We start from the raw sequence: 25,702 nt of genomic DNA, 5'->3' as shown, positions 1-25,702 counted from the left end.
CGCATGGGAGGGGGCATGGTGGTGGTGGGCTACTCTCTGCTCTCTTGGGCAGGGTCAGACAGGGCTCAGGGTCTGTGCTGAGGCAGGCGGGTGGTGGTGGGGGCGCCCATGCTCTCCCTCCAGTGTCCCTCTCACCTTCCCTGGCCCCCAGGATGCCAAGCCTTTGGCCTGGTGGGCTCCTCTACCTGGTGCGCTCTCTCCCTGGGGGGTGCACCTGAGCCCTGTTTTTCACCTCCTAGGGCCTCTGCTCACTCCGTTTCTCTGTGAGAAACCGCTCATGGCCACTCTATCTGAAACAGCAGAATCTGCTGCTTGTGCTCCCTGTCTGTGGGTCCTGACATGAGGACCTCCTTGTCCCGCCACCTGCTGGGTCCCTGGGGGTGTGTACAGGGCCAGGCTCCTGCTAAGGAGCTCCGTGGGGGTGGTGGAGGCAAGGGGAGGACAGACTCCCCCCTGCCTCCACCGTGCCTCACACATTATTTCCCCCTGGGGGATGGCAACAGTGGTCCCATCTGTGGCGTAGTTCTTTTTAAAGATTGATTTATTTATTTGAAGGCAGAGTTACAAAGAGGCAGAGGCAGAGACAGAGACAGAGGGAAAGAGGTCTTCCATCCGCTGGTTCACTCCCCAGATGGCCTCAATGGCCGGAGATGTGCTGATCCGAAGCCAGGAACCAGGAGCTTCTTCCGGGTCACTCACGCAGGTGCAGGGACCCAAGGACTTGGGCCGTCTTCTACTGCTTTCCCAGGCCATAGCAGAGAGCTGGATTGGAAGTGGAGCAGCCGGGACTCGAACTGGTGCCCATATGGGATGCCGGCACTGCAGGTGTCGGCTTTACCTGCTAGCCACAGTGCTGGCCCCTGTGACATAGTTCTAAGAAGACTCACTTGACCCCTCCACTTGTAGGTCCAAGTGCACACCCCTGACCAGACTGCCAGGTCTTGGTAGACTGGACTCTGCCTCCCCTGACCGCCCCAGGGTACTCCTTAGCCTTCCTCGCCCTCACAAGTAGCCTGCAGTGCCCCCTTCCCTTGCTCACAGGTCAAACCCTTGTGCAGGCTTCAGTCCAGGCTGACCTGTCCCCTGCCCCCGCGGTGCCTTTGCAGCCCGCCTGGCCAGGAGGCCCTGTTGGAGGCTTCTCCAACACTTGGAGCTCACCTGCACGGAGACATCCAGAAGCTGTGGGCTCCGATGGGCCAGCAGGACCCCACCTGGGGGAGGCTTGGAGAAGGGGGCCCTGGCTGCCTGGGGGTGGGGTGGGGGAGTGACTTCGCAGGTGACTGTGTCCCCCTCTTTCCTCTTCCCCTCTTCTGTCTCTGGTTTCATTTTGTCTCTGTTTGCCTCTGCCTTGTGTCGTGTGCGCAGAGCCGATCTAGCTGATGAAACCAAGCCGTCATCTCAGTGCTTCTTGCACCCCACCGCCCCTGCAGCGCTCTGCTTCCAGATGTGCGCACCGCTGGATTAGCAGAGCTCGTTAATGAGATGCAGGCCGGCAGAATACAAATTGATTTTCAAACATTGTGCTGATTGCTGAGTTGTGTTTGTCGCACCAGCTAAGCAAAGCGAGACAATGCAATCAAAACTCCACGTGACACGTGGCATGTGCAGGCTTTGATGCAAGCGGCTTGGGTCATGTGGGAGCAAAGGTCAAAGGCATCTGGGGGCTGGAGAAGCTGCAGATGGGAACTGGTTTCCAAGGGAGCTTTAACAGGGCTGGACCCGAAGGCAGACAGGACCCACAGGCAAAGCAGCCCTGGCTCCTGCTGGATCCGCTCCTGGACCCACTGTCAGTGTATGTGGTGTGTGATTATGGGAAAGTTGGTAGTGTCTGAGCATCCTCATCTGGCAAACGCGGAGAATGGGATGTGGTCCCCAGTGGCTGTGAGCGAGCCTGAGAGTGCATGCAGACCTAGCAGGGCCCCGTAGCAGCTGGGTGGAGATCGGTTCCAATGAACTACGGAGTCTTCAACAGCACTGTCTCTAGGACAGGCAGGAACTCCCTGAGCTCCCTGACAAGCTGGGGCTGTTCCTGTCACCGGACACCATGGTAGAGGGCAGAAGCCAATCAAGCCAGGGACACTGCTATTCCCGTTGTGGCCACAGGTGTCACTGTTGAACTCGGGCCCTGCGCGGTGCTGTGGATGCTGGTCCATGGCCATGGCGAGGGCCTTGCTCCAGGGACCCACACAGGCTGCGTCACACTCCTCCTTCCCCTCGGAGAAGGTGCCCGAGTTCCTTTTCTGGGTATTACAACACCGACAATGGAAGGTCCTCTGGCAGCCTCTTCTGGGGGTGTTGGCACTTCGCTGAGGTCCTACCCGACCAGGGGCCATCCCCTCCTGTGGTTTCCCCAGGCAATAAAAATGGACCACAAAAATGTCTCTTCTAGACCCTGGAAGCTGTCTTTTTTTTTTTTTTTTTTTTTTTTTACAGGCAGAGTGGATAGTGAGAGAGAGAGACAGAGAGAAAGGTCTACCTTTTTGCCGTTGGTTCACCCTCCAATGGCCGCTGCGGTCGGCGCATCATGCTGATCCGAAGCCAGGAGCCAGGTGCTTCTCCTGGTCTCCCATGTGGGTGCAGGGCCCAAGCATTTGGACCATCCTCCACTGCCTTCCCGGGCCATAGCAGAGAGCTGGCCTGAAAGAGGGGCAACCAGGATAGAATTCGGCGCCCCGACCGGGACTAGAACCCGGTGTGCCGGTGCTGTCTTGGTTTTTAAAATTCAGCTCATCAGCGCGCCTTCTCACAGGTAACTCACTAAGCTGTTGTGATTGGTACGTGGCGGCCAGTCTGAGGCTAGGAGCTGGCTCCCTTCCCTTTTCCACTGGGGTCACAGGGCAGCTCGCCCTTGCCTTGACAGCCCTGCAGGGTGGCTGAGGGTCCAGGATATTTATGCATGGGTCACCTGCTGATTTTACCCCTGGGAGACGCAGGGGCGGCAGATGGAGGAGATCCAAGCAGGGTAAGATGGACGATGTCCCCTCGTGCTCCTAATCTGCCCATGAGTGGGAAATAAAGACCTGGAAGGCGAGCAAGTGAGGGTGGCTGCAAGGAGGCAGTGCAAGGAGCACCCAGAAAGAGTGCTCTTTGTGGCCTGGGCTGGAGACACTTGGGTTGTGTCCTTCCTAGGTAGTTTCTGGGAGGCTGGCATGGTGGTTCCAGAGCACCATGGGTGTCCATTCCTGCTGTGGTCAGCCCTGGGGAGCCTAAGAAATCACTGCCCCTGCTCAGGACTGCTTTTTCCAAAAACTCACTGTGGTAGAGTCGCAGAATGTCCAATCTAATGTCCTCCTTAGACCCTGCCCTCTCTGACCCCCTCCGCCTCCCACCTCTGGGTGGAAACCAGGGCCTGGAATAGTGGAATAGTACTGTCTCCTGAGCTCTGATGCGTGGTTCTGCTCTCACCTGAATGAGAGTCTGGGCTTTGAGAGTGACACCCACGGGCCAGGCCACCGTGGGCTGCTTGCCAGGGAGGCATAGTGCCCGAGAGTGTCACTTGCACTGGGTCTGGGCACATCTTGTGGGGTTTGCCACTCATCACTTCACTCCTGGCTGAAGGCCATGGTGTGTCAGTGCTTTGGGGGTGTGTGATCTGGACTTCTGGGACTGGAGCACCCACAGTGGGCCTGGGACCCTCACAGAGGTGGTCTGGATGAGGCGGGAGCCTAGAGCCTGGCGGGAGACCTAACTTTAGGATGATCGGCATGGTGCCAGGCTGGGTTGTGGAGCAGGGCTCGCTCCCAGGACGGTGCCCTGCAGGATGAGTGACCGCCAGCCTAGGCTGCACCACCAATGGGTACATGGTCCTGCACGACTGGGTGTGGTGGGGGAGGGGATTCCTCAAGAAGAACCGGCCCCGCTGCCTGAAGTGGGACAACTGACATGGCAGGTGAGGACTGTCCCACTCTTCCTAGCTGGTCTCTACTCGCACAAGCTGCTTAATCAACCTGCTCCCATGTGCCTGGCGTAAGCTGCTTAGTCAATCTCTCTTCACCACCGCCTGCATCTCCTTATTCTCTCTAAAATAACATTTGGTGGGCTAAGGAGGTGGCCTGACCATAAGTACAGCAGAAGATGGCCCAAGTCCTTGGGCTCCTGCACCCATATAGGAGACCCAGAGGAAACTACTGGCTCCTGGCTCCTGGCTTCGGTCTGGCCCAGCCCTGCCCATTGTAGCCAACTGAGGAGTGAACCAGCGGATGGAAGACCTCTCTGTCTCTTCCTCCGCCTTCCCCTCTCTGTAACCTTACCCTTCAAATAAATAAACTAAAAAATTACAAAAGAACTGTTTTTGGGTAAAAATTCAGGCATAGATTTTGCTTTTCCTTTTTAAAGTAAGATGTATTCTATTTGTTTTAAAGGCAGAGTGAAAGGAGAGATGGTGGGGAGAGAGAGAGAGAGAGAGAGAGAGAGAGAGAGAAAGGAATCTTCTGTCCACTGTGGTTCATTGCTGCAATGGCCAGGGCTGGGCCAGGACAAAGCCAGGAGCCCAGAACTCTACCCAGGTTTCCTACATGGGTAGTGGGGGCCCAAGCATTTGGACCACCTTCCACTGCTTTCCCAAGAGCATTAGCATGGAACAGGACTGGAAGTGGAGCTGCCGGGACTCGAACTGGTGTGCGTGTGGAGAGCTGGCGTCATGGGAGCTCACCCACTGCACCACAGCACCAGCCTCTCATCATTTTTTCCAACAGCACTTTCCATGAATCTCTGAAGGACCCTCATGTGATGATGAAATCCTACAAGGGTGAATCGGGCAGGCACTAGAATCGCGCTCGGGGAGGGAGGTTCAGGGCATGTAAGAAGCAGAACCTTAGCCAGAATCTCTGTGTAGGGAAGTCTTGAAACAAAGCAGGCAAACGTCCCACATGGTAATAGTAGCTGCTTTGAAACAAAGGCATTTTGAATGATTTATATTTTCTTTATGCTTTTCTGCATTTTCAAATTTCTTTCAAGAATTACATATTGCTTCCACTTTATTGCTGATGTTATTTGTATAATGAGAAAAAAATCTTTAGAAATTATGGAAAAGTAATGGAACCATCTGCATTCCGAGGTGATGTGGATGGGATTCGTTCCTCCCCTGCCTTGGTCAGGTGTTTCATCACTATTACTATTACTATTACTATTACTATTACTATTACTATTATTACTAATACTAATACTATTTAGATTTAGATTTATTTATTTGAGAGGCATAGTTACAGACAGAGAGAAGAGGAGACAAAGACAAGGGTCTTCCATCTGCTGCTTCACTCCCCAAATGGCTGCAATGGCTGGAGTTGCGCTGATCCGAAGCCAGGAGCCTGCAGCTTCCTCTGGGTCTCCCACGCTGGTGCAGGGGCCCAAGGACTTGGGCCATCTTCTGCTGCTTTCCCAGGCTATAGCAGAGAGTTGGACTGGAAATGGAGTAGCTGGGACTCAAACCAGTGCCCATATAGGTGCTGGCACTACAGGTGGCAGTTTAGCTCACTAGGCCACGGCCCCAGCCCCAGCCCCAGGTGTTTCATTATTTTGGGAGAAGGTAAAATGAGTTGTCATTGATTAAAAACCAGACCCCATCTCTCACTTGTCTTTCCAGTCTTGGGAGTCTATTGGAGAACAGGGTAAAACCAGGTGGGTTTATCAAGGCACCTCCCTGAGGGGGATCAGGAGACATCCTTTGCCTTCAATGAAAGAAAATATCTGACTGCACACACCTCTGAGGGCGTGGGGCCCTCACCCAATCCCACCACTCAAGCCAGTGTCAAAATCTCATCTCTGCTGTTGATCCTGAGAGGGGCACTTAATCTTTGTCATCTGCACAGGGGGATTGGTGACAGCCTCCTGTCCCTAGCACGTCTCCTCGGGTGCCTGGCACGGAGTAGAGGTTTGACCACGATGCGCTTTTTCTGTGAATACTTCCAGGCAGGCCCCAAAGGCAGAGCGCCCCCAGCGGCCCTCCTTGCTTCTCCTGCTCGGGGTGAATTCACCCTCCAGGGCAGCCCCCAGAGCTGCGGGGTGAGGCACCGGGGTGAATGTCACAGAGGGTCAGCTGGTGCCTGATGAGGGGCTCAGAGAAAGGCATCAGTGTCCAGGAAGGCTTGAAAAAGAGAAAATGGCCAAGGCATAATTCAAAACGGTGCTACAAATGCCCATTTCTCTCTTTTCCTCTCTTAGCTGATTTCAAAGCCAGCGGTACAAAATATTGTGTTTATAATGTAGGGAATGTAATGCATTTGCCAATAACAGCACAAAGGAGGTAGCTGTTGGGAAGAAAGTTGCATTGTGTTAAGGAAATGGCCACAGATAGTAAAGTAATATAGCAGTTTATTGCTGGGTTTATAACATTAATAGATATAATAGGTATAACAGCATCACAGAAAGAGGTAGGAAAGAAGATAAATGTTGCTGTACAGAATATTTTTATGTATCACTGGAATTAAGTTAGTATAAATCTGAAACTGATTCTGATAAGTTGAGATACTTGTGGTAATATCTGTAGAGCAATCACTAAAGACACAACTCAAAGGTATAGCGAAACAATAATCAAAGACATTAAAATGCCACATTAGAAAATATTCAACATGGAAGAAGTGCAGAGGAGGGCTAGGAGTTTGGAGAAAGACATGAGATGCATGGAAAACAAAAACTCCAATGGATGATGTCAATTCAGCTGTATCAATGGGAGCATTAAATGAATGGATTGGATGATCCAATCAAAATGTAGAGATAGACTGGATAAAAAGATATGGTCCAATCATATAGCATCTATAAGAGATGTACTTAGATTCAAAGATACAAATGGATTGGGGCTGGTGCTGTGGCACAGCAAGTTAAAGCCCTGGCCTGAAGCGCCAGCATCCCATATAGGGCCGGTTCTAGTCTCGGCTGCTCCTCTTCTGATCCAGCTCTCTGCTATAGCAGTAGAAGACGGCCCAAGTCCTTGGGCCCCTGCACCTGAGTGGGAGATCTGGAAGAAGCTCCTGGCTCCTGGCTTCGGATCAGTGCAGCTCCGGCCATTGTGGCCAATTGGGGAGTGAACCAGCGGATGGAAGACCTCTCTCTCTCTCTCTCTCTCTCTCTCTCTCTCTGCCTCTCCTTCACTCTGACTTTCAAGTAAATAAATAAATCTTTAAAAAAAGAAGGAAAAAGATCTCAAATGAAAAACTTAACCTTCCACTTTAAGACCCTTGAGAAAAAAGAGCAATTTTCTTTAAACCTAAAGAAAGAAGAAAAGAAACAGTCGAGATTAAATAATGAAATAGAGAATAGAAAACAACAGAGAATCAGTGAAATCAAAAGATTTTTTTTTTTAAAAGATGAGCAAAATTGACAAACTTTTAACAAGACCAAGCAGGGAAACAGTAGTGTGGACAATTGTTGCAATCAGAAGTGAGAGGGCATCGCTACCAATGCTACAGAAATAAAAAAGGATTCTAATGGAGTAGGCTGAATAGTTGGATGCCAAGAAATTAGATAATTAATGAGATGTACACATTTCTAGGGAGATATAAATTGTTAATATTAACTTAATGAGAAATAGACAAACTGAATAGATCTATAACAATTAAAGGGATTCAATTAGCAATCAAAAGGACTATTCACAGAAAAAGCCAAGGTCCATCACTGCTGAATTATACCAAAAAAGAATTACTGCCAAGAGTTTACAAATCCTTCCATAAAATGAATGAGCAGAGAACAGTTGCAAACTCATGTTGAGTACAGTAGTACCTTGATACCAAAACTAGGAACAAAGACGTCACTGGAAACCTGGACCAATATTTCCTACGAATGAGTTCAATCCTCAAAAAAATGCTAACACAGTAAGTTGTGAAACACATAAAAGGGTTATAAACCATGAGCAATGGTTGGTTCAACATGAGTATCCATAGAATAGTGAAAATAAAAAGGGCACAATCAATTTCACTGAAGAAGCATTTGCTAAAATACAACAATTAGCATCATAAAAACACTCAACAAACTGGGACCAGAGGAAACTTCTCCAACCTGATGAAGGACATCTGTGAAAAACCCACAGTTTGCAATCTACTTTACGGTGAATGCAGGCTTTCTGCCTAAGACCACGAGTAGCAAAAGGATGTCTGCTCTAGGTACTTCTATTTAACATGGTGTTGGAGGTTCTAAATAGGGCATTTGGGTAAGAAAAAAGAAGGTGCCCAGATGGAAAGGAAGAAGTAAAATTATCTCTATTCCTAGATGACATGATGTTGTATATCGAAAAGTCCTGGGGGGCGGCACTGTGGTGTAGCTGATAAAGCCACAGCCTGTGATGCCGGCATCCCATATGGACACCACCCCAGCTGCTCTGCTTCCAATCCAACCTCATGCTAATGCGCCTGGGTAATCAGCGGGGAATGGCCCAGTACCTGGGCTCCTGTTACCCATGTGGGAGACCTGGGTGAAGCTCCTGGATCCTGGTTTCAGCCTGGCTCAGCCCTGGCTGTTGTGCCATCTGGGGAGTGAACCAGTAGATGGGAGATATCTCTTTCTCCCTCTCTGTAACTCTGCCTTTCAAATAAATAACTAAATCTTTACAAACTTTACCTGCTTTGCCACAGCGCTGGCCCCATAACTAAATCTTAAAAAATGAAAAGTCCTAAAGGATTAGGATATCCACTTAAAAAAACTATGATAACCAAGTTCAGCAAGGTTGTGGAGCACAAGTACAATGCATAAAAATCAGATGTCTGTCTATACATTTACCATAAATCATCCAAAAAACAAAATTAAGACATCATTTCCATTTCAATAGAATTCAAATAGAATTCAATGGAGGGGCCAGCGCTGTGGTGCAGTGGGTTAGAGCCCTGGCCTGCAATGCCAGCATCCCATGTGGGCGCTGGTTCGAGTTCTGGCTGCTCCACTTCTGATCCAGCTCTCTGCTATGGCCTGGGAAAGCAGTGGAAGATGGCCCAAGTCCTTGGGCCCCTGCACCCACATGGAGACCAGGAAGAAGCTCCTGGCTCCTGGCTCCTGGCTCCTGGCTCCTGTTGTGGCCATCTGGGGAGTGAACCAGCGGATGGAAGACCTCTCTCTCTGTCTCTACTTCAGTCTTTCAAATAAGTAAAATAAATTTTTTTTTTTTTTTTTTTTTTTTTTTTTTTTTTTTTTTTTTTAGAATTCAGTGGAGAGTGATCTGGTAGTTCTCCCAATAGTTAAACACAGAGTTAAGCTTATGACTCAGCAATTCCACTCCCAGGTAAGAGCCCGAGAGAAATGAAAACATATGTCAGCACAAAATCACAAATGTTTGCAGCAGCGCTATTTATAACAGCTAGAAAGGGGAAGCGGCACAGATAGTCCTCAGCTGGTACATGCGTAACTTAATATGGCACACTCATATTTAAATACTATCTGTACTTAAACAGCATCAAAGTGAGTCAAATGCTCGGGAATACATTTAACAAAACAAATGCAAAACTTTTAAGCTGAAAAGTACAAAACATTGGGAAGAAAACTGTATTGCTCAGGTGGCAACATTCCTTCAATGGAGGTACAAATTCAGTACAGTCTATCAGGATTTCAGCTGTTTTCTTTGTTGCTATAGACAAGCTAATTCTACAATTCATATGTAATTATAAGGAGTTGCCAAATAGCCAAAACAATCTTTTTTTTAAAGATTGATTCACTTATCTGAAAGGCAGAGTTAGAGAGAGAGAGAGAGAGAGAGAGAGAGAGAGAGAGAGAGATCTTCTGTCCACTGGTGTACTCCCCAGGCGGCCACAATGGCCAGGGCTGGGGCAGTCTGAAGCCAGGAACTGGAAGCCAGGAACCAGGAGCTTCATCCGTGTCTCCCATGTGGGTGCAGGGTTTCAAGTACTTGGGCCACCATCTGCTGCTTTCCTAGGCACATTAGCAGGAAGCTGGATCAGAAGTGAAGCAGCTGGGACTCAAACCCCTGCCCATATGTGATGCCAGCCTTGTAGGCAGTGGCTTAACCTGCTATACCACAATGCTGTTCCCACCAAAACACTTTTAAGAAAATACCAGGACCCACACTTTCTAATTTCAAAGCTTTCTATAAAATGATGTTAATGAAAATAGTAAGGTACAAGGAAATGTGGATCACAAACATAGGATAGAGAGATCAGAAATAAACCCTTATCTCTATGATCAACTGATTTTCTTTCTCTCTTTTAAATATTTATTTATTTATTTGAAAGGTGGAGTTACAGAAAGAGCAAGAAAGCAAAGAGAAAGAGAGAGAGAGAGAGAGAGAGAGAGAGAGAGAGAGAGAGAATCTTCCATCTGCGGGTTCACTCCCAAATGGCCACATTTCTCTGGCTGGGCTAGGTTGAAGCCAGGGTCTTGGAACTCCATTTGGGTCTTCCATGTGAGTGGCAGGGGCCTACACACTCAGGCTATCTTCCACTGCTTTTTCAGGTGAATTAGCAGGGATCTGGATTGGAAGTGGAGCATCCAGGACTCCAGCCGGCGTTCATACGGGATTCTGGTGTTACAGTGATTTGACCCACTGTGCTGCAATGCTGGCCCTGAACAACTGATATTTGACAAGGGTGTTAAGTACATTTAATGAGGGGTTGAAAGAGTCTTTTTTTTTTTTTTAAACAAATGGTACAGCTACATGCAAAAGAATGAAGTTGAATTCTTATCTCATACCAAAGATCTAATGTAAGATCAAAGATCAAAGATCTAATGTAAGAGCTAAAACCATACAACTGTTAGAAGGAAGCATCTTTATGATCCTGGACTTTGAAAAGGATTCTTAAATATGACACCAAAAGTACGAGCAACTCGTGAAAGAACAGATAAATTGGATTTCACAAAAATCAGAACTTGTGCTTCAAAGGACATCTTTAGGAAAGCGAAGAGCATCTCACAGAGTGGGAGAAAAAAAAGTCCACAAGTCAAAAACTTGGTAGGAGACTTATTTCTAAAGATGTCTGGTGGCTCAATGACAACTCAACCCCAAATCAAGCTAAGGATCTGTGTGGATAGTTCTCCAAGGAAGATCTATGAACACAAAAGTCTCTGCAGCATTGGTCATCAGGGAATTGCAATCCAAGACCACAGCGACATACTAGCTCATGATCACTAGGAGGGCTAGAATAAAGTCCGCTAATCACAAGAGGTGACAAGGACGTGGAGCACCGGAGACCCTCGCATGCTCTTAGCGCAGAGTGGTATAGCTGCTTTGTAAAACCGCCTGGCAATTCTTTGGACAGTGACTAAGTACAGAGGTACCATACGATCCAGCAAGTTCATTTCGGGGCATATTCCCAAGAGAAAGGCCATCATCCATCCAACACTAAAACTTGTACATGATTGCTCAGAGCAGCACTATCCCAACAGCCTCCATCAGCTGGTAAATGGACAATGGAAATGTGACCTAGCTGCACAAGCTCCAGGGAGTGTGTCACCTGGGGGGGGGGGCTCCTCACTTCCTTGGGGTTCACACATCTCTGCCATAGAGTGGCCCCTTCAGCTGACAGCTTTGTCCCTCTCCCGTCCGTCTGCAAGGACATCAGCTTGGCACAGCCGACTCCTTGTTCTGCTGTGCACAGTCCCCAGCCTGTGAAGAGGCTCAGGCCACTTGTGCTGCTGAACAAGAAGAGTGCCCACTCCAGGTCCGCAGTGACAGAGAGACTGCTGGGTAAGAGCAGGACTCTTGGGCTGGAGTGTGCCATAGTGGGTAAAGCCACTGCCTGCGTCACTGGCATCCCATATGGGTGCTGGTTTGTGTCCTTGCTGCTCCACTTCCTATCCAGCTCCCTGCTAATGCACCTGGGAAAGCAGCAGAAGATGGCCCAGATGTTTGGGTTCCTGCTACCCATGTGGAAGACCTGGAAGAGGCTCTGGGCTCCTGGCTTCAGATTGGCTCAGCCCTGGCTGTTGCAGACATTTAGGAAGTGAATCAGTGGATGGAAGACCTCTCTCTCTCTCTCTCTCTTTCTCTCCCTCTCTCCCTCTCTCTCTCTCTCTCTAACTCTGCCTTCCAAAGAAATCAATAAGTTTTAAAAAGAACAGTACTCTGATGTTAGCTGTGTGACCTATGGGACCTTGTGCCGGTCATGTGACCCCTCTGTGCTTCAGTCTCACCATCTGTCAAATGGGAGCAGTCCTGGTCTCTGCCACACGGGCTGTGCTATGAGGATGCCTCACTTGGAGAGCTCGCCAAAAGGATCCATGGAGCACGGGGCAGGCACCTGGGATGCGCGGGGCACTGCAGAGCTGTGGTCCACTGTGCTGGGCACTCATGGGCTGCACCGGCCATGGCGTACGCTCTGGGGTCATCCTCACCCACAGGGAAGCTGCAGCTCTCACGCTAAGTCCGGAGCTCAAGGGCAGGAGCTCAGGTGTGCTGGAGCTGGCATTTGAAAGTACCATAGTGCATCCCTCAATAGCCTCGTGGCTCCCTGTCCCCTCTTCTCAGATCCCTGCTTAGATGGCCCCTCCCAGCAACACCAACCATTCTGTGAATTGGTCCAGCCCAGCCCTGTTCTTTGGCTCCGTCTTCCCTATAGGATGCGCACTTTGTAATGTGCTATCCATGTCACTTGCCCTGGTTGGATCTGTTAGTCCCATGAGGCCAGGAAAATTTGTCCCTCTAAGCTGGAGGACACAGTAAGGCACAGAGAGGCTGCACAATATGCCAGCTCCGAGCCCAGGGTCTGGAGTCACAGTGCACATTCTAGGTTCTTCTCTCGTGCACTGTGTGAATTTCAATGCAATTCTAGCCTATGACTGAGTTTCCTCATTTTTTTTTTTTTGACAGGCAGAGTGGATAGTGAGAGAGAGAGACAGAGAGAAAGGTCTACCTTTTTGCCATTGGTTCACCCTCCAATGGCCGCTGCAGCCGGCGCATCGCGCTGATCCGAAGCCAGGAGCCAGGTGCTTCTGGTCTCCCATGTGGGTGCAGGGCCCAAGCACTTGGGCCATCCTCCACTGCACTCCCGGGCCATAGCAGAGAGCTGGCCTGGAAGAGGGGAAACCGGGATAGAATCCGGTGCCCCAACCGGGACTAGAACCTGGTGTGCCGGCGCCACAAGGCGGAGGATTAGCCTGTTAAGCCACGGCGCTGGTCAAGAGTTTCCTCACTTTCAAAATAGGGATAGAGTAAACACTCTTATTAATTTGTTGATCAGATTAAGTGATGATATCTCTAAGGTGCTTAGCAATGTGTCGGGGACAGAGTGAGCTCTCCAACAATGCGCCCCTAAACAGAATAGTCAGTGCATGGCTTTTCTCAGGGTCCCTGGGTGGTCAAAGACCTAGAAGCTCCACCATGGCTCCTCACCGTGCTACATTCAGCAAGAGGGAAGGAAGGAAGGGACAAGGGGAGGTACAGCCTGGCCCTTTAAAGACACAACCTGGAGATAGGGCATTGCTTCTGCAGAAGTCCCTCATTGGCTGGAATCAGTCACATGACTATCTCTGCTGCTGCAAGGAAGTCTAGGAAACGTATCCTTTCGATGACCCCAGACCCAGTTGACAGTGTACAGAAAAGGAAAACAAAGACTGAGGAAGCAGCTTTGCCATATGATTTTTTAAAAGATTTATTTATTTATTTTGAAAGTCAGAGTTACACAGAGAGAGGAGAGGCAGAGAGAGAGAGAGAGAGAGGTCTTCCATCAGATGGGTCACTCCCCAGTTGACTGCAATGGCTGGAGCTGAGCCAATCCAAAGCCAGGAGCTAGGAGCAGGGGCCCAAGGACTTGTACCATCTTCTACTGCTTTCCCAGGCCATAGCAGAGAGCTGGATCAGAAGTGGAGCAGCCAGGACTTGAACCAGCGCCCACATAGGATGCTGGCACTGCAGGTGGTGGCTTCACCTGCTATGCCACAGTGTTGGCCCCTACGTGATTTTGTTTTTGAAGTCAGAGTTTATATTTGTTCACAAATCTGCAGTGTGGCTTGTCCCTATGTCGTTCAGCATTAGCTGGGGCATCCAGAAGGCTGGGCACTGGCTCAGGCACATGTCTGGCCACACGTGTCTGCCTGTCGTCTGGCGCCTCAGCAGGGACACTGTTGGAACATCTACACCTGGCCCTGACGTATGGCTGTTTGGCTTCCTGACACCATGATGGCTGACTTCTGAGATGAGCTCCAAAGAGGAAAAGGTGTCATTTTTTCATGGCTTAGCCTTAGCAGGCATGTAATAACGTTTCCAATGTAGTCACAGGTCCTCCCAGTTTTATGGAGAGGGAATACTTCTCAATGCAAGTGTCCTTATCTCTTTTTCTGTTTTTTTTTTTTTCCAAAGAAACATTTTATTTAATGAGTACACATTTCATAAGTACAACTTTAGGAATATAGTGATTCTTCCCCCCATATCCACCCTCACACCCCCACTCCCATCCCACCTCCTCTTCCCTCTCCCATTCCCTGTCCCATTCTCCATTAAGATTCATTTTCAATTAACTTTATACACAGAAGAACAATTCTACACTAAGTAAAGATTTCAACAATTTGAACACACACACAAACCATTTGAGAACAAGTTTTACAGTTAATTCTCATAATACAACTCATTGAGGACAGATGTCCTGCATAGGAAGTAAGTGCACAGTGACTCCTGTTGTTAATTTAACAATTAACACTCTTATGTATGATGTCAGTGCCACCCGAGGCTCTTGACATGAGCTGCCATGGTTGTGGAAGCCTTTCAAATCCACAATCTCCTTCAGTATTTAGACAAGGCCATAAGCAAAATGGAAGTTCTCTCCTCCCTTCAGAGAAAAGTACATCCTTCTTTGATGGCCGCTTCTTTCCACTGGGGTCTCACTCACAGAGATTCTTCATGTAGGACTTTTTTTTTGCCACAATGTCTTGGCTTTTCTTGCCTGAAATGCTCCCGTGGGCTTTTGAGCCAGACCAGAATGATTTAAGGGCTGATTCTGAGGTACTGTTTAGAGTGATTGTCATTCTATGAGTCTGCTATGTGGATTGCTTCCCATGTTGGAACATTCTCTCCTTTTAAATTCTATTTATTATTATTACCAGACCCTTGATATTATTTATATGATCCCTTTAACACTTAATCCCATCTATACAATCACTTTAACACTTAATATGATCCCTTTAACACTTACAATGTCATTTTTACCGCCCAGCTTAATGGGATTGGGGTTCCACGTAAGGCTTTTTTTTTTTTTTTTTGACAGGCAGAGTGGACAGTGAGAGAGAGAGAGAGAGAGAGAGAGAGAGAGACAGAGAGAAAGGTCTTCCTTTTTTCTGTTGGTTCACCCCACAATGGCTGCTCTGGTGGTGTGCTGCGGCCGGTGCACTGCGCCGATGCAAAGCCAGGAGCCAGGTGCTTCTCCTGGTCTCCCACGCGGGTGCAGGGCCCAAGCACTTGGGCCATCCTCCACTGCACTCCTGGGCCACAGCAGAGAGCTGGACTGGAAGAGGAGCAACCAGGACAGAATCCGGCGCCCCAGCAGGGACTAGAACTCGGGATGCCGGCGCCACAGCAGAGGATTAGCCTAGTGAGCCATGGCGCTGGCCTCCATGCAAATTTTTAAACTGTACCCTTAGAAGTAAGTCTGTAGGAACTATACAGCTTTAAAGTTACAAACTTCCTCCTCCCTCTCTTATTCTCACTCATTTTTTACTGAGATCTATTTTCAGTTGACTTTATAAACATGTGATCAACTCTATGTTAAGAGTTCAACAAATAATATGAAGAGAAGAGAAAAAAAACTGTTCCTCAATATTCAAGACAAGGACTGTTCAAATCATTGCTTCTCAAAGTGTCAATTTAACTTCTACAATTTTCCTTTTAGGTACTCTATTAGTTTTTGTAAATCAGGGAGAACATATGGTATTTGTCCCTTTGGGACTGGCTTATTTCACTAAGTATGATGTGTTTCAGATTCCTCCATTTTGTTGCAAATGATGAGATTTCATTTTTTTCTACTGCTGTGTAGTATTCCATAGAGTATATATCCAATAATTTCTTCATCTGATCTTCAGTTGATGGGCATTTAGGTCGATCCCATGTCTTAGCTATTGTGAATTTGTCTTCTAGTTCTGATATTTTTTCTTCTGTCTCACCTATCCTGTTGTTAAGGTTTTCCATTGCATTTCTTATTTGATCTACTGAATTCTTCATTTAGAGTATTTCATTCTGACTTCTCTTTAATATCTCAATTTCTTGGGGGAACTTTTCATTTAGATCATGAATTTACTTCTGATTGCTTCTAAGTCATCTGATGATCAATTTTCTGAATTCTCTCTCTGGTGTATCCTCGATCCCTTCATCTTCACCTTCTATTATTAAAGAGTTGTAGTGTTCCTTTGGGGGCTCACAGTGACTTCCTTATTCTTATTTAGGGTTTTTCCTGTGTTTTTCAGCATTTGTGTATTTTTTTTTTGGTCTGGCTGCTTTTCTCTTTAATTTGTGTCTTTATGATTTAGTGGGACATCTATATTTTTAGTGAGTTCCAAGAGGTGTGTGCTGGATGTGGCCTGGGTGCTTTGTTCAGTATTCCAGGGTGGAGGGGGTATCTACTGTAAGGCCCTTGTGGGGCTTTGTAGCTTTCCTGTGGTGTTCTGGTTAGAAGAGTTTGTTCACTTCTATTGGTGTGACGCACTCTTTTTCTCACAGTTGTGGGATGCCCTGGTGTTAGTTTCTGGTGTGTTTAGGGTTGTATCATGCTGCTTAATGAACTGCACCTTTAATCTGGAGATTTTCTTATGATCAGATTTCCCTCTCTATGAGCTGCTATGTGTCTGTGCGTTGCAAGTGGAAGAACAGAGCCCCACCTCCTGGAGCCCTGCTCCCTTCTCAATCGTGGTGGAGGCAATATGAGCAGTATGGCGCCCAGCTACTGCTTGTATGAGCTCCAGTGCATGGCGCCCCACCTACTGTAGCCCGGGTGGCTTCTCAATGGTGGATGGAGCAGGCTCGAGTTTTCGATATCCAGGACTTCTCCTTGTTGGACAGCTTGCGTGGAGGGGGAGAAATTCTTCTGAAATGCTGTGGTCCTCATTCCTGGGTAGGAGGTGTGGTGAGGTGGCTCCCGCAACTGATGGGAACATGCGTGGGAGGCAAAGGTGACAGTTTCCTGCTTATGTTTGAAAAATGCCAACAAACAAATGGCTCCTCCCAGCTGGCTGCAGGTCCTGGTGTGTGTGGGGGGAGGTAGGTAGGTAGGGGGGTGTCCAACCTGTTTGTTCCTCTATACTTTTTTTCCCCACTTGAAACTTCAGAAGCAGTTCATCAAGCTCCCCCTCCTGCTGCTATCTGCAGCTCCGTGGACCGGCTATTTCCCGTCTCACCTGGTCCACCGGGGGCTGGCGCTGACCTCCCCAGTCTGAACCTTCGGAGTTTACCTTTCTTATTTGCTCTTTTGGCATGGACCTGCCCAGTGCCTGTTGCTCTCCTGGGTTTCAAGCTGAGAATTTCCCACAGCTCGTTCTGTTGCTATACCACCATCTTGGGACTTCCACCTCCCACATGATTTTGTCATCTCTGAAATCTCTGCTTAAGGGCACCTCTTCCAGGAAGCCTTCTCTGATTCCCCTCTCCCCCATCCCAGGGTTCTCCCTTCCTCTTGCCTCCTGCTCACTTCTCTGTCCTAGCATTGGTCACCATGGATTTAAGGGTCCTTGTGTCTGACTCCCCTCTGGGTGAGTGGGTAGGGGGCCCTGGACTTGCTACAGCACAGAGCCCGTGCTTACCACTGGCCCAAGAATGCACACTCTAGAATGTGCTGCACCTTCAAAGATGCACCGGGAATCTGTTGATTTGAACCACACCCAGGATAGCAAACAAGTGGAAACACCCTAGATGTGTATGGCTGGTGGAGTGTGTGTGTGTGTGTGTGTGTGACTGGCCCATGAGAACAATGTGGTCTTTGGACCTTGTTAAAACAGTGGAGCTGCTCCCTACGCACTGACTAGAAAGACATCTGTGATGGCTAGGCACAGAAGCAGCTGCAGAACACTGGATGTCATACGTTGGTCTGAGTTTGTTAAGGAAAGAAAGATGTGGAGAAAAAACATGTTGGAAGGATCCTCACCAAGCCAGGGATAATTGTAGAAGGTGTAATTGTGGAAGAAGCTCATATTCTATGTTTTGTGGTTGGTTATTTTCATTTGTATTTTAAAAAAATATTTATTTTATTCATTTTAAAGGCAGGGAAATACAGAGAAAGAATTTGGGGGAGGTGGGGGGGGCGAGAGAGAGAGAGAGAGAGAGAGAGAGAGAGAGAGGTCTTCCACCCGCTGGTTCACTCCTCAAATGACTGCATTGGGTGGGGCTGGGCCGGGCTGAAGCCAGAAGCCAGGAGCTTTGTCTGGGTCTCCCACATGGGTGCAGGGGCCCAAGCACTTGGGCCATCTTCTGCTGCTTTCCCAGGTGCATTAGCAGGGAGCTGGATCAGAAGTGGAGCAGCCAGGTCTTAAGCTGGCGCCCATATGGGATACTGGCATCACAGGTGGCGGCTTCACCCACTACACCACAGCAGAGGCCCCTTGGTTTGTTATGTTATGTTATTTTTATAAATCAGCCGATGTAATCTTTGTAATCAGAGAAAAGCAGTGGAGATATCTGCATGAAAAAACAAGCTAGGGAGGCAGACCTGATTAGCATTTGTAATCCACAAATATCCTTTGATGAGAGATGATTGTAAACAAGTGCGGTTGTCACAATGGACTCAGTGGGGGACTTGGTGACATTCGAGAGAGAGAGGCTTTGCTCTGGCGGGCAGGCTCCTGGGAAGGCTGAAAACCAGCAAGTCCACAGGGCACCACCATTGCTGCTTCCTCCTCCCCTCCAGGATCAGAGCCCAGGCCCTTGGCGGGGCACATGCCACCCCTGGGGACAGCCCCTGCTTCCCCTCCCACTACCGCTCCAGGGCGTCACCCGCCTGCTGCCTGGGTATCCCATTCATTCATTCATCATCCCCAGCAGGTGCTCCTCTTCTCCCATGTCTTGAAACTGAGCTTGCTGTGGTCGCCAATGACTCCAAGTGGCCAAATCCCACTGCCCTCAGCAAATCCTGTCCCTCTAAGCCTGATGGGTATGGCAATGCGGGGCTCCCACCGGGCCCCTTTCTCTCCCCCACTTCTGTTTCTCCTAGGGGTCCTCAGCCAGTCTCTGCCTCTTTTTTCCTTGGCAGCACCCCAAGCCGTGTCCCCTCCTCTGTTGGGTATTGAAGCGAACAAAGAAACAGAAGTTGAGATCCCCAGGGAAGACTGGGCAGGGGAAAGCAAGCCTGTAGGACTGGATTTTCCTCTTCCTCCAAACCAGATAGGCCAGGCAAGGGGAAAGGAGGCGGAGAAGGCAGAGCAGAGGCAGGCAAGGCTTCTCGCAGTGAGGCCTGCATCCAGGGCAGGGCTCAGAGGCCGTGGCACACCTCAGACCCAGCCCTTGCCATGCAGCGTGGGCAGAGGGCCAAGGCCTTGGGAAGAAGTGGTTTGAAGAGAGCTGCCCCCCTCTCCACCTCATCCTCCCCATCCCCCCACCTGTCACGGATGCATAGTGCAGGCTGTGTGTAGACTGCAGAGCTTGTGGTTTCCTGGGCATGTCCCCTTGCAGGTCCAGCAGGCCCCTGGCACCCACCTGGCCTGGGGTAAGGGCACTGCCCTCCACCATTGTCCAGCCTGCAGGTCAGGAGGGTCTGGATTCCTCCTTTCTCTCATGTCACCTGCCCGCAAGGCTTCAGGATGTGACCCTGGGCCAGTCGCAACCCCTCTGTGTTTTGGAGAGGATGGGTATGACATCAGCTGCAGCTTCTGGGGATTGTTGTAAGATTCAGCATGATGGGCTATGGGTCAAGGTCAGGGTCAGGGTCAGCACAGGCAATGGCTGGTAGTCTCCCTCCCAGGCAGGGCTAGGAGGCAGAGGAGGGGAGGGTTCTAGTCCAGTGGCTATGAAAATCAAGGTTCTGAGGCGATGTGGGTGGTCAGCTTGCAGACACCGCTTTGCCCTGTACATGTCAGAAGGTATTCCAGGAAGGGTTATTTCGGTCTGGGCGTGAATTGAGTCCCTGTCTTCTTCATTCAGAAGCTCCCCAAGGGCTGCCCTGTGTACGGTCCTCTCCGTGGTACTCCAGGCAAATGGTGGCCCCAGAGGAGGAGGTGTCTGTGGCCAGCAGTCTGTTCTGCCTGGCATGGGTCTTTTGGCTTGCTTCTTCAGCATATGTCTGCATCGGGCGCCTGGTGGCATTGCATTGCCACAGCGGGCGTGGCTCCATCAGTGCCCACAGCAGCTGCCCCCTCCAATGCAGAATTCTGTGTTGCAGCCCAGACCCTGAGGACTAGTAGCCTGTCTGCTGTCCCTAAGGCATGGCAAAAACAGTGGCCCCGGTTCTTCCTCTTGAGTTGTGTCTACTACCATGATCAATTCCACTCACCAATTCCTTAATCTAATGGTGATCGTTAACCGTCTAGCCCTGGGGACCTGTCTTAGCGGTTCAATTCCCCACCGCATTCCCTTCTCACTGGCTTGGTGGAGCCTTCACTCCCAGCTGCTGCAGCTTTCTAAGGCACCTAATCACTCCCACGGGGCAGCACGAAGCCATTTAGGCCAAACGTGAATTCTTTGCCAGCCAAACCCAGCGCTGACTTCCGTCTAAGGTGCTTGGAGCATAATTTACTTTATAAACAGACATCTGGATGCTAAACCTCAAGTCAACGGTAAGCTCTCTGAAGCATGCCTCAGCCAGCTGGGGACATTCACCTGTGTGGTGGGGGCTCTCCAGTGGGGGGCGAGGACAGACGGCCGGACGCTTGGCTCAAGGTGCTCCCCACGGCAGGTGCGGCAGCTCCCCTGGCTCTGCCTTGCAGGGACCCAGAGTATCTGGCCCTCAGAAAATGCAGCTATTCAGGCACAGAGAGACAAACACTGCCTGCTGTCGCTGCCGAGGAATCTGGGAGTCTATGTCCCTGCAGCACGCAGTGGAAGAGTGGGTCCTGGAGCCTGGGAGGGCGGTGGGAGAACAGGGTGGGGAGGGACCGCTCAGCACGGTCGCTGTTCAGACTAGGTTCTGGAGCTCTGTTGCACAGCAGGATGGCAATAGCTAACAAGAATGCACTGCACATTTCAAAATGGCCAGAAGAGAGGGGATTTCTGAACGCCTCGTCACAAGGAAACCCGCTAAATCGGCGAGGCGATGGGTAGGCTCATGAATTGGATCTGAGCCTTAGCCAATGGATATATGTATCAAAGCATTACACTAGACCCCATAAATGTTATGCGTGCAATTATGTGCATATTCGAAAATAAGACAACACAGAAGTTGCTGTAAAGAGGAGATGAGGCTGTGGAGGCTGAGCTTCGGGCTAGCTGGGGATGCAGCCATGGCCGTGTTGCTTGAGTTGGTTTCAGGCTCAGGGGCTCAGGGCTCCCAGGTGGATCCAGGCGTCATGAGCCTCAGTGCCTGGGGCAGGAAGCACAGACCCTCACTCCCCTCGCCCCTCCCCCCCAGCATGGGGAGGAAGAGCTGGCGCGGACCACCTGTCTGTTACTGACAAAGGTTTGTGTCCCACCCTTCCCATTCACACGGTGAAGCCCTAACCCGGAATTAGGTTAAGGTAAGGTCACGGGTGGGGCCCTTGGGATGGCATTGGTGCCTCTGCGAGAAACCACACCCCACAGCCTGGTCTCTTCCACCTTCTGCCAGGCGGGGAGTTATGGAGAAGGCAGCTGTGTGCAACCCGGGAAGAGGGACCAGGCTGGCAGGCTGCCCTTGACCGCGCTGCTCTTCCTCCCCCCACCCCCAACCCTCTCCCTCAACTCTGCGGACGATGGCTCCAGTGGCCAGGCTCAGCGCTCCTCGGCGAAGTCCAGCTGTGCCCCCAGCCAACAGGAGAATTCCCTCTGGTTCTGTCTGTCGGGTGACCTCGCCTTGGCGCGCCCCATCCACGTGTCGGTGACCGCCAGGGAGCTGGGCGTCTGCAGGGCCCACTCCGCCCCGGCCAGCAGCAGGCCCTCTGTGTGCGGGTGGGTCCTGCGGCACGACCGAGGGTCCTACATGCGCTCAGCTCGCGCATCGTGAATATTGCGCGCGTGCGGGATGCAGGTGTGTTGTGTACGGGCAAGAGAGACTTGCTTGGGCGTGCAGGGGGCAGTGGGCATCCACCACGCACTCACGACCTGCGTGCATCTGTCTCATTTCCTCTGTGCAACTGTGGGAGGCGGCCGCGGAGGTGAGCATCCCTGCGGGTGCCAGCACTCTGGGCGGAGCCTGACAGGAGGGGCGGGCCTAGGAGAGGTTCTGCCCACTCGGGGGCGTGGCCGCCCAACGCAGTAGTCTCCTGTACCCCACCAGGCCGCAGGTAGTAACCAGCCCTGGGTGAGGTCTGCTCGTCTGCCCTACACCCCCTTCCTAGCTGAGCGCTGTCCATGCGGATCTCCGTACCTGCAGCCTGGGAGGCAGGGGCCCGCCCTTGCGAGGGAGAGGCCTGCCTTTGCAAGCTCCAGGTGCTCAGTTAAAAGAACTGGGTAATAACAATCTGCAAGTCGGCGTCTCGGATGACAGGGCCCTTCCGTGAGCTTCCTGACAGCTCTGGCAGAGGCGTCTCCAGATGGAGAAAGGGAGGCCCAGAGTTTTAGAGCTCGAACCGTTAAGTGATGGAGACGGGAGTCAAACCTGGGCTCTGCAGATTTAGGCTTGAGCACTGCCTGCGCCGATCCTGGAGGAGAGGCCGCGGTCGCTCTGAGCCTCAGCTTCCCCGTCTGTTCGCGGGGTGATGCGAGGGGCCTGCGGAGCTGCAGGCAGCCGAGCACTGCCATTGTCTTCACACTTGGCCTCCACCCAGCGGGCCCGAGCAGACTCCTCCGCGGCCACGGACGGTGTTGGCTCCGCCGGCCATCTACAAAGCCATAGCCGAGACCTTGAAGTCAGCAAAGGAGCACGCCCGGCCCACAGCCTATTATCTCAGCTTCGCATATCGACATTGGCAGACTGCTCGGAGCTGGTGGAGACAACGCATCGAAACCCCTGCCAAGAGCAAAAACTGATTTGCCCACATGCAGCCCAGCCCTCTGATCTGTCCTTGGAGACAAAACAGGGAAACTACTTCTTTGATCCCGAGCTATTTTTATCTGTCTCAGAGCGGTGCTTGTGGTGAATTCAGAGGGTTTGGGGGGGAGGCGAGGGGCCATCAGCAGGCTGGGGTAACCTTACCCTTGGCCCAGCCCTGATAAGCGGCACCTTTTGTCTTCTGATGGTGCCAGAGGGGCCAGGTCTGGTTTACCTGCTGCTGGCTCTCAGAACTGGGGTCCCCTTGCCCCGGCTGGCGGGTGATGACCCGATGGTGAAGGAGGCAGAGGTTTTGTTGATTGCATGTGCTGGGGGTGGACAAGGCCTGGGCAGTGGCCTTGCCTGCCCTCTGGGCTCTCCTCTCTTGCCCGCTGTGCCTGGCTCACCACCCAGCTTTTAGTCTCTGGGTCCCAAGTTCCTCCAGAACTTTGGGCAGAACCTCCCCTAGCAGTCCTGCCTGCCACCTGTTCTGGGGAAGGGGCATTCAGGAGGGAGCGGTGTCCGTGTGCTTGGCCTTGAGGACAAGGATAAGCCACAGGAGGGAGGTGGAAGGGATGGATGGTAGGGGGAAGCCTTCTTGGACAGACGTGGAGATGGAGATCACGGCCACAGGACAATACTTGGCCATCTCACTCGCGCTAGTTGTACCTTTGGCCCAGGTGTGGCTTCTTTCCCGGAGCCTGGCTTCCAGCGCGCAGAGGTGGGTAGGGCCTGCAACCAAGTGTGATGGTTCCTTTTCAGGGGGCAGCTGCACTGGGCCACAGGGTACCTGGACATGTGGTCAGACATGATTCTGGGTGTGCCGGTGAGGGTGATCCTGGGTGAGATCTCTCCTGGGTGAGACGCACACTGGAAGCAGCAGGCCTCACCCAATCTGCTGAGGCCCTCAGTGCAACAGAGAGGCCAGGTAGAGGGGGGCTCTTCCCACCAGACTGCCTCAGCCGGGGCGCTGGACTTCCCGCCTCTGGGCTAGCCTGGAGACCTCAGTACTTCCTGGCATTTGGGTCAGCCTGTGTTTGGACTGAGAAGATACCACTGGCACTCCCGGGTCTCACAGGGTCCGTGGCACAAAGATGGCATGGGAAGCCTGCCTGGTGACGTGACAGCAGCTTTCTCATCCCCAGGGGGTCATGTTTTGATGGGAGGAGATGACCAGAGGGATGTGGACAGAGTCTGGATGGTTAGGGTCCAAACACACATACATTTGACCCTTCCTGGGGCAGGGGGAGAATCCTGAATTAAATGAATATTTGCCCAATTGTTCACACCCCATCTTTTTTTTTTCCCCTACAGGGTCCCAGCAAATGTAGATTTTTGCAATTCTTAAAAATAAACTGGCTTGTGGCCAGCATTGTGGCATCCTGGGTAAAGTCACTGCTTGTGACGTTGGCATCCCATAGGTGTGCCAGTTCGTGTCCTGGTTGCTGTACTTCCGATCCAGCTCTTTGCTAATGGCCCTAGAAAGCAGTGGAAGATGGCCCAAGTCCTGGGGCCCCTGCACCCGTGTGGGAGACCTGGAAGAAGCTCCTGGCTCCTGGCTTTGGATCGGCACATCCCTGGCCCTCGTGGCCTCTTGGGAACTGAACCAGTGGATGGGAGATTGCTCTCTCTGTGTATCTCCCTCTCAATCTCTGTCTGTTACTCTGACATTCAAATAAATAAACGTGGGAAATATCCTCACTTGTCCACCTGTGAGATGAACTCTGTTTCAGGAAGTGAAAGCCAGACTTCATTCTCAGTCTTGCAAGCTTGAGTATCTGATGAGCAGGCACACCTGGAGCTCTAATAGCAAGAGATTTCTATCCTAGCCCAGAACTTCCTCCCGGGGCTCCTCACTGGCTGAGTACTGTGGGGCGTGTAATCTTCCCGACTGTCACCTCCGTTACAAAGTTACCTCCGCCCTTCTCTGTACTTAAATTTCCTCTTGTGAGTTGGCTATACGTAACATCTGTTTTGCCTGGTGAGTTTTGCTACATCTGCAAGTCAGCTTAGAGTAATTTTCCATTCTGTGTTGAAAATGAACCAGCAGATATTTTCTTACAATAAACAAGTCTTTAAGAAAAAACCTGGTTTATAAAGTCTTGTTCAATCCTTGCTCTCCTGGCTCCATCATCCACCCCAAGTTTTACCAGTGGGGCTGTAGCACTCTGTAGGTTGCCACTGCTTTAAAATTTATCTGCCTGTGTCTGCTAGGGTGCTTTTGATCATGAGCAGCAGGAAAAAATGCTTCAGCCACTTGACACAACACAGGCTTTTTCGACTAACTCAAGTGACAAGTCCAGGCTGACTGGGTAGGCTTCAGGGCAGGCTTGCTCCAGAGCCTCAGTAGGTTATAAGTTTCACTTCTCCATGCTGTCCTGCACAATCTCAGCCTATCTGGACTTACCAGGTCCTAAGATGGCAGCCTCTAACTTCCAAGGCTGCAGGTCTCCTATCTCTTGTGCAGTCTGATGGGACCTCAGTTCCTGTTCTCATGGCTGTTGTAGACTTTTTTATTTTAAAGAGTTGTCCTTGTAAAAGAATTTATTTATTTATTTATTTTAAAGATTTATTTATTTATTTGAAAGTCAGAGTTACAGAGATAGAGGAGAGGAAGAGAGAGAGAGAGAGAGAGAGAGAGAGAGAGAGAGAGAGAGAGGTCTTCCATCCGCTGACTCACTCCCCAGATGGCCACAATGGCCAGAGCTGCACTGATCCGAAGCCAGGAGCCAGGAGCTTCCTAGGGGTCTCCCATGTGGGTGCAG

Source organism: Lepus europaeus, chromosome 1 (genome assembly GCF_033115175.1).
Source record: "Lepus europaeus isolate LE1 chromosome 1, mLepTim1.pri, whole genome shotgun sequence".
In the NCBI taxonomy this organism is placed as follows: domain Eukaryota; kingdom Metazoa; phylum Chordata; class Mammalia; order Lagomorpha; family Leporidae; genus Lepus; species Lepus europaeus.
The sequence above is the reverse complement of the archived record's forward strand: the minus strand, read 5'-3'. Positions refer to the sequence as shown.